The sequence below is a fragment of the Pan troglodytes genome, chromosome 11, assembly GCF_028858775.2.
Source record: "Pan troglodytes isolate AG18354 chromosome 11, NHGRI_mPanTro3-v2.0_pri, whole genome shotgun sequence".
NCBI lineage: Eukaryota > Metazoa > Chordata > Mammalia > Primates > Hominidae > Pan > Pan troglodytes.
The window spans coordinates 44,212,650-44,221,822 of NC_072409.2; the positions used below are offsets into that span (position 1 = coordinate 44,212,650).

The following is a 9,173-nucleotide window of genomic DNA, read 5'->3' on the forward strand; positions in this document are numbered from 1 at the left end:
GCTTCATCTATTTTGATTAGAGAATGTAGGGAGATGAAAAAACTGCAAAACTGTCATCTTGCTCCAAACAGAATTCTTTGCCTCAGTTTTCTAAAGATGCCTTTGCTGGGTGTAGATTTCTAGTTCAGCAGTTATTTATTTTTTCAACACTTTGAAGATCTTTTATTGTCTTAATTGGTGGTCTTTGAAGGTAAAATGTGTCTTTTAAGCTTTGGCCGCTTTTAAGATTTTTCTCCTTGTTTTTGTTTTCTTCTGTTTTGTTATGATGTGTCAAAGTGTGGATTTCTTTTTGTAGATCCTAATAGGGGTCATTGGGACTTTTACTATGGAATTTGATGTCTTTCACCATTTGGGGAAAATGCTTTTTTTTTTTTTTTTTTTCAATCATGTTAGATGGGTAATGTGCTGATGTCATAACAAGGATTGATGGTGACACATCTTACATGTGTGTGTGAAAACCCAATCATCATGTTTATGAGATACAAAAGGATCAGGGAAAATCCTTAACCACTTTTCAAATGATTTTTCTGTCCAATTTTCTCCCTCTCTTCTAAAACTCTGATATTATTATTTTTTGAGATGGAGTCTCGCTCTGTTGCCCAGGCTGGAGTGCAGTGGTGTGATCTTGGCTCACTGCAACTTCTGCCTCCCGGGTTCAGGCAATTCTCCTGCCTCAGCCTCCTAAGTAGCTGGGATTACAGGCGCACATCACCACACCCAGCTAATTTTTGTATTTTTAGTAGAGACGGGGTTTCACCTTGATCAGGCTGGTCTCGAATCCCTGACCTTGTGATCCACCTGCCTCGGCCTCCCAAAGTGCTGGGATTACATGCGTGAGCCACTGCGCCTGGCCTAAAACTCTGACATTCTTAAACTCTCACACTGCATCCTCCATGTTTTTTTCCATCTCTTCTGTTGTGTTTTTCTTTTTGTTTCAGTGTTATTTATTCTAAATATTCATTCTGATCTTTCAGTTTATTATTTTATCAGCTGTTTCTAATATTCTATTAAAAACATCCATTTGGTTTAAATTTAAGTTCCTATATTTTTCAGTTGTACAACGTCTACACAGTTCTTTGTCATATCTGCTTTATTTTTAGAATTTCTAGTTATCTCACAAAATTTTCCTTCTTGACTTTTAACTCCTTGAACAGAGTAACCATTTATTTTAGAGTCAAAATCTGTTAATTCCAGTATCACAGCCCCCGTGAGTTTGTTTCTATTGTTAATTTTTTTGTTTGAGTTTTGGTTATGCTGTTCTATACGATTGTGTGCCTGCATACATAGTGTTTGCTAGACCACTGTATTGAGAAAGTGTTTGTAGAAAAAGTGTGGAGCTTAGAGCCTAGGATGATGTCATCTTTCTTCAGAGAGGATTTTTACTTGCTTCTGTCAGATTATTGGGTTACAGGGGATCCAGAATCACCTTAGTATCATTTCACAAATTGGAATTTTTCTGAGCTACCCATATGACACAAAACTGAGCTATAATCCATGTGAGAACTAGTTTACTTCTGGCTCATTCTTACCTCTAGGGTACAGGTTTTAGAGGCCAACCCAGAGTGTGGACTGGTACCCTCTTGCTCCAAAGTGCTATGAAAAGCACTTCTCAGCCTCTCAGCCACCTCTCAGTATACACAAATATCTCCATACAAAAAATCCCCAAAAGCTTGTCTCACCTCTCTGGATTTCTACAATATCTTTTTTTCATCTTGACCAGATTTTTCACTACCTTTTTAGCTCTTAAATGCCTTCAAGTTTTTAGAAACAATTTTGTTCCACTGTTTTAGTTGTCATTAGTCATAGGGTTGCATTAAATTACCAAGTTTCCAGAAGAGAAATTTAAATGTATTTATCATGTTTTTGTTTAAGGAAAGAGAAGCATCAATAACCCAAATAAAAATTAAAGAATATAGTAATTGGATGCTTTCAGGGCCCACATTCCTGCAACCCCCACCCCCCACCTCACTTCGTTTCTTCAGAGTAGTCCCTGGTTCTGCACTCAGCAGTTTGGATACAAGTTGTTAGCAACTCTTCTGTCATCTCTCCCCAGTTCTATGTAATTCATTACTAGATTGAGGTCCTCAATTTTTTTCTGAAAAGTAAACAATCCCAGCATATGCACAAGTGCATGACTGGTATTAGCACTATGTGAGTGGTTAAACTTGATGGGAAATTGACCACATACAACCTCTTGTGCTCTAATGCTGTCTCTTTTGTGTATTTTTCGATATAAAATAGCAATTAAAAATTTGTATAGAGTGAAATCAAGGAATATGGCATAACAGGAAGCATCAGGAATCTGTCTTTACACCCAGACAGCAATTACGCTAGTAGAAACTGTCAGTTAACTAACTACCGATGTAACTATTTTGTAACTCTGGAGGTCATTTGAACACTTGCAACTTCCAGGGAAGGGCTTAGCTGCTAAATTCTGATTAATTTCAGTCAATTTCAGTCATAGCTACCTATCTCTTCAACATCAGTACCATGGTAAGCAGCCATGGCCACATTCCTGGTGAGAGTTTCAGAAGCCAGGGTGGTCAATACAGATCTCATCCTCTAATAATTCTGTATTCTGAACTGCTGACTGCTGCTTCTGATGATGGAAAAGTGCAGACACAGAAAAGTGAAGCCATTGTTTCAACCCCACCAACAGAAGCAGCATCCAGGGACAGTATCTAGAATGGTGTGAGAAGGATCTTTTCTTCTTTTTTTTCCTCCCTTTTTCTAGTGTTGGGAGCCAGACATGTAAAACTTAGAACATTGAAAAGCAACCATATATACGAGAATATTTACAATGTCACCATACCACCCAGGGAAAGACAAAGTATAGAAAAGCCTTTAAGCTCAGGATGATCTCTAGCACAGAGATACCCGACAGCAATAAAAAATAGAAAGCAACCCTGGGGAAGGGGGAGAATCTGATTTCCAGAATTACCACATTATATGATAAACAAATATCCAGTTTTCAACATCAACAACAAATCCCAAAGCATACAAAGAAACAAGAAAACATGGCTCATTCAAAGGAACAAATTAAATCTTCAGAATCTATTCCAAAAAAATCACAGGCATTGGACTTCTAGACAAACACTTTAAAACAAGGGTTTTTTTTGTTGTTGTTGTTTTGTTTGTTTGTTTGTTTGTTTTGAGACAGAGTCTTGCTCTGTCACCCAGGCTGGAGTGGAGTGGCATGATTTCGGCTCACTGCAACCTCCACCTCCTGAGTTCAAGCGATTCTGCTGCCTCAGCCTCCCAAGCAGCTGGGACTACAGGCACGCGCCACCATGCCCAACTAACTTTTGTATTGTTAGTAGAGATGGGGTTTCACCATACTGGCCAGGCTGGCCTTGAACTCCTGACCTCGTGATCCACCTGCCTCAGCCTCCCAAAGTGCTGGGATTACAGGCGTTAGCCACTGGGCCTGGCCAAAACAACTGTCTTAAAGATACTCGAAGATCTACAGAAAGAAATGAGCAAAACAGGAAAATGTTGTATGAACAAAATGAGAATATCAATAAAAAGATATAAAATATAAAAAAGGAACCAAAAATAAATTCTGGAACTAAAATGTACGATAACTGAAATGAAGATTTTACTAGATGGTTACAAAAAGAGATCTGAACAGGCAGAAGAAAGAATCAGTAAAATTGAAGATAGGACAATTGAAGTTATAAAGTGGGAGGAATGGAAAAAAAGAAATGAAGAAAAGTGAACAGAGCATAAGGGACTTTTGAGATACTACCAAGCAGACCAACATATGCATTATGGGAGTTCCAAAGGGAAAAAAAAGCAAGAAAAGGGCAAAAAGAATTTGAAGAAATAAATAATGGCTGAAAACTCCCCAAATTTGACAAAAGATATGAATCTCCAAATTCAAGAGGCTCAACTAATTCCAAGAAGGATAAATTCAAAGAGACCCACACGAAGACCTCTTATAATTAAAATGTTGAAGACAAAGACAGAGAAAGAATCCTGGAAGTATTAGTAACTCATCACACAAAAGATATCCTCAGCAAGATTACCAGCTAATTTCTCATGAGAAACTTTGGAGGCTAGGAGGCAGTGGGTTAACATATCCAAAGTGCTGAAAGAAATAATAGTCTACCAAGAATTCTATATCCAGAAAAACTGCCCTTAAAGAATGAGGGAGAAATTAATACATTCCCAGATAAACAAGAACTGAGGGAGTTCATTACCATAAGACTTTCCAAGGCCAGGCATGGTGGCTCACACCTGTAATACCAGCACTTTGGGAGGCCAAGGCAGGCAGATCACTTGAGGTCAGGAGTTCGAGACCAGCCTGGGCAACATGGCGAAACCCCGTCTCTGTTACAAATACAAAAATTAGCCAGGTGTAGTGGTGCATGCCTGTACTCCCAGCTGCTCGGGAGGCCGAGGCAGGAGAATTGCTTGAACCTGGGAGGTGGAGGTTGCAGTGAGCTGAGATCATGCCACTGCACTCGAGCCTGGGTGACAGAGCAAGACTCCAACTCAAAAAAAAAAAAAAAAAAAAAAAGACTTTCCATGCAAAATATGCTAAAGGGAATATTTCAAGTCGAAATAAAAGTACTGATAGTAATTTGAAGCCATATAAAGAAATAAAGCCTGGGTGCAGTGGATCATACCTGTAATCCCAATACTTTGGGAGGTTGAGGCAGGAGAATCACTTGAACCCGGGAGGCAGAGGTTGCAGTGAGCTGAGATTGTACCACTGTGCTCCAGCCTGAGTGACAGAGCAAGACTCTGTCTCAGGAAAAAAAAGAAAGAAAGATCAGAGGTAAAGATAAATATATGGAAAATCATAGAAGCTAGCATAATTGTAATTTTGTTTTTTAACTCCTCTTTTTTTCTGTATGTTAAAAATAATACATAAACATTATGAAACTATATTATTGGGCACACAATATATAAAAATATAAGTTGTGACAGTGGTAACATCAAAAGAATGGAGTTATATAGGAGCAGAGTGTTTGTATGACATAGAAGTTAAGTTGGCATCAATTCAAGAATGGAATCAAAATGTTCCACTACAAACCAATTACACACAAAAGAAGGCAGTAATGGAGGAAATGAAGGACAAAAAGGCTATAAGGCGTATAGAAAACAAATAGCAAAATGGAAAAGCTAAGTTCTCCCTTATCAGTATGTACTTTAAATATAAATGGGTTAAACTCTCAAATAAAAAACAGCAGTTGGCAGAATGGTTAAAAACAAACCAAAAACCCCATGATCCAACTTTTGAGATGCAGCAAAAGCAGTGTTCAGAAGGTAATCCAGAACTGAAAATGCCTACTTTTAAAAAGAAGATGTTCAAAATCTATAACCTAACTTTATACCTCAATGAACAAGGAAAAGAACATACTAAGCCAAAGGCTAGCAAAAGGAACAACATAATAAGAACTAGAGCTTAGATAAAATAGAGTAGAGAAACAGTAAAGTCAGTAAAACCAAAAGTTGGTTCTTTGAAAAGATCAACAAATTGACTAAACTTTACTTCAACTGACAAAGAAAAAAAGAGATATGTAAATAACTAAAATCAGAAATGAAAGTGGGGACATTACTCTCAACCGTACACAGATAAACAGGATTGTAAGAGAATACAATGAACAACTGTATGCCAACAAGTTAGATAACCTAGAAGTAATGGACACATTCCTTAAAACACATGAATCATGTAAACTGACTCAAGAAGAAACAAATTTTGCATAGCTTTATAACAAGTAAGAATATTGAATTGGTAATGAAAAGCCTCCCAACAAAGAAAAGTCCTGGACCAGATATTGTACTGGAGAATTCTACCAAATATTTAAAGAAGAATTCACATCAATCCTTCTCAAACTCTTCCACAAAACTGAAGCGGAGAGAATAGTCCTAACTCACTCTACAAGGCTACATTACTCTGATGCCAATGTCAGATAAAGACATCACAAGAGAGAAAATTATAGCCCAATATTTCTCATAAACATAGGTTAAAAAATCCTCAATAAAATATTAGCAAACTGAATCCAACAGCATATTAAAATGATTATTTGGGCTGGGCGCAGCTCACACCTGTAATCCTAGCACTTTGGGAGGATGAGGCAGGTGGATTGCCTAAGCTCAGGAGTTCCAGACCAGCCTGGGCAATACAGTAAAACCCTGTCTCTACTAAAATACAAAAAAATTTAGCTGAGCGTGGCAGTGTGCACCAGTAATCCCAGCTACTTGGGAGACTGCGGCAGGAGAATCCCTTGAACCCGGGAGGCAGAGGTTGCAGTGAGCCAAGATTGCACCATTGCACTCCAGCCTGGGAGACAGAGCAAGACTCTGTCACCAAAAAAAAAGAAAAAAGAAAAATAATTATTTATGATATCCAAATGTGATTTATCTCAGGAAAGCAAAAGTGGCACAACATATGAAAAATCAATGTAATAGATCACATAATCAGAATGGAGAAAAAAACATGATCATCTCAATTGATGCAGAAAAGGCATTTGACAATATCCATACTCTTTCATGATAAAAACTCAGAAAATTAGGATTAGAGGGAAAATGTCTCCACATAATAAAGGTATTTGTGAAAAGTCCACAGCTAACATCATAATGGTGAAAAATTGAAAGTTTCCCCCTGAGATAAGGAACAGGAAAGAATGCTTGCTTTCAGTCATGCTATTCAACACGATACTGTAATTTCTAGCCAGAGCTATTAGATGAGATAAAAAAAAATAGGTGTGTGTGTGTGGGGGGCTTTCAAATCGAAAGGAAGAGGTAAAATTATCTCTATTCACAGGAATCCCAAAAATCCACATGAAAGCTACTACAGCTAATAAACAAATTCAGCAAAGTTGCAGTGTACAAATCAATATATGAAAATTATCTGTTTTTATATGTCAGCAACAAACAATCCAAAAAGAAAACTTAAAAAGCAATTCTATTTACAGTAATATCTAAAATAAATAGTGAGGAATAAATCTAACCAAGAAGGCAAAAGACTAGTACACTGAAAACTATAAAACACTGCTGAAAGAAATTAAAAAAGACCTAATCTAAATACATGGACAGACATCCTGTGTTTATGGACAGGAAGACTTAACATTATACTGATCCTCAAATTCATATGAAATTACAAAGGGCTTTGAATTGCTAAAACTGCCTTTAAAAAGAATAAAGTTGGAGGACTCATAGTTCTTAACTTTGAAACTTACTACAAAGCTACATTAATTAAAACATTACGGTGCTAGCATAAAGCCAGACATATAAACTATTGCAATAGAATAGAGTTCAGAAATAAACCCTCACATATATATGATCGATTGATTTGCAACAATGATGCCAAGACCATTCAATGGGGAAAGGACATTTTTTCACCAAATGGTACAGGGAAAACAATATCCACATGCAAAAGAATGAAGTTGGATCCTTACCTTGGACAACATAAAAAATTAACTCAAAATGCATCCAAGATCTACACATAAGAGCTAAAACTATAAAACTTTTAGAAGAAAATTTTGGAGAAAATCTTCACGCAATTGAATTTGGCAACAGTTTCATGGATATGACACCAAAACCACCAGCAACAAAAGAAAAAAAGTAAGGCTGCGTGCGGTGGCTCACACCTGTATTCCCAGCACTTTGGGAGGCTGAGGTGGGTGGATCACTTGAGGCCAGGAGTTTGAGACCAGCCTGGCCAAGATGGTGAAACCTTGTTTCTACTAAAAATACAAAAATTAGCTGGGCATGATGGCACATGCCTGTAGTCCCAGCTACTCAGGAAGCTGAGGCAGGAGAATCGCTTGAACCCGGGAGGCAGAGGTTGCAGTGAGCCAAGATCGCACCACTGCTCTCCAGCCTGGGCAACAGCATGAGACTCTTGTCTCCAAAAAAAAGAAAAAAAGTAGGTAACTTGGGTTTCACCAAAATTTAAAACTTTTCTGCATCAAAGGATACTATCAAGTAAAGGCAAGCTTTAGAGTGGGAGAAAATATTTGCAAGTCACATACCTGATAAAGAACTAGTAATCAGAATATATAAACAACTTTTGGCTGGGTGTGGTGGCTCCCAGTGTGTCCAGAGTTGGTTCCTTCCAGTGGGTTCATGGTCTGGCCAACTTCAGGAATGCAGCTGCAGACCTTCACAGTGAATGTTACAGCTCTTAAAGATGGCACGGACCCAAACAGTGAGCAGCAGCAAGATTTATTGTGAAGAGCAAAAGAACAAAGCTTCCACAGCATGGAAGGGGACCCCAGCCCATTGTCGCTGCTGGCTGGGTGGCTAGCTTTTATTCCCTTATTTGTCCCCTCCCATTTTCCATTTCTGTCCTATCAGAATGCCTTTTTTTCAATCCTCCCTGCGATTGGCTACTTTTAGGATTCTGCTGATTGGTGCTAGAGCGCTGATTGGTGCATTTTACAGAGCACTGATTGGTGCATTTTACAGAGTGCTGATTGGTGCAGTTTACAATCCCCTTGCTAGCTACAGAGTGCTGATTGGTGAGTTTTACAATCCCCTTGCTAGCTACAGAGTGCTGATTGGTGAGTTTTACAGTCCTAGCTACAGAGTGCTGATTGGTACATTTTTACAAGCCTCTTGTAAGACAGAAAAGTTCTCCAAGTCCCCACTCGACCCAGGAAGTCCAGCTGGGTTCACTGCTCACCAGCATTTTGGGATGCCCAGGCGGGTGGATGGCTTGAGCCCAGGAGTTTGAGACCAGCCTGGGCAATATGGCAAAACCCGTCTCTACACAAAATACAAATATTACCCAGATATGGTGGCATATGCCTGTAGTCCCAGCTACTTGGGAGGCTGAGGTGGGAGGATAGCTTAATCCCAGAAGTGGAGGTTGCAGTGAGCTGAGATCGTGCCACTGCACTCCAGCCAGGGAGACAGAGTGAGACCTTGTCTAAAAAATAAATAAAAATAAAAATACCCCCTACAACAGGAAAACAATCCAATTTTTAAAAATGGGCAAAGGATGTGAATAGACACTTCTCCAAAAATAGTACACAAATAGCCAATGAGCACATGGAAAGCTGTTTAATATCATTTGCCATTAGGGAACTGCAAATCAAATGACAGTGAAATACCACTTCACATCTGCTAGAATGGCTATAATTTTTTCAGAAACAAAATAATAAATGTTGACAAGTATGTGGAGAAGTTGGAATCCTTTTGTATTGCTGGTGGGGATG

General features: G+C 38.5%; 1 non-coding gene across 1 annotated transcript; it reads right to left on the reverse strand.

The window, feature by feature from the left end:
* Window positions 1-387: 387 nt before the first annotated feature.
* Window positions 388-491, reverse strand: LOC112204485 (small nucleolar RNA U13). The gene has a single exon (XR_002938127.1). It is a non-coding gene; the product is annotated as a small nucleolar RNA U13 (small nucleolar RNA).
* Between the last annotated feature and the right edge of the window lie 8,682 nt (window positions 492-9,173).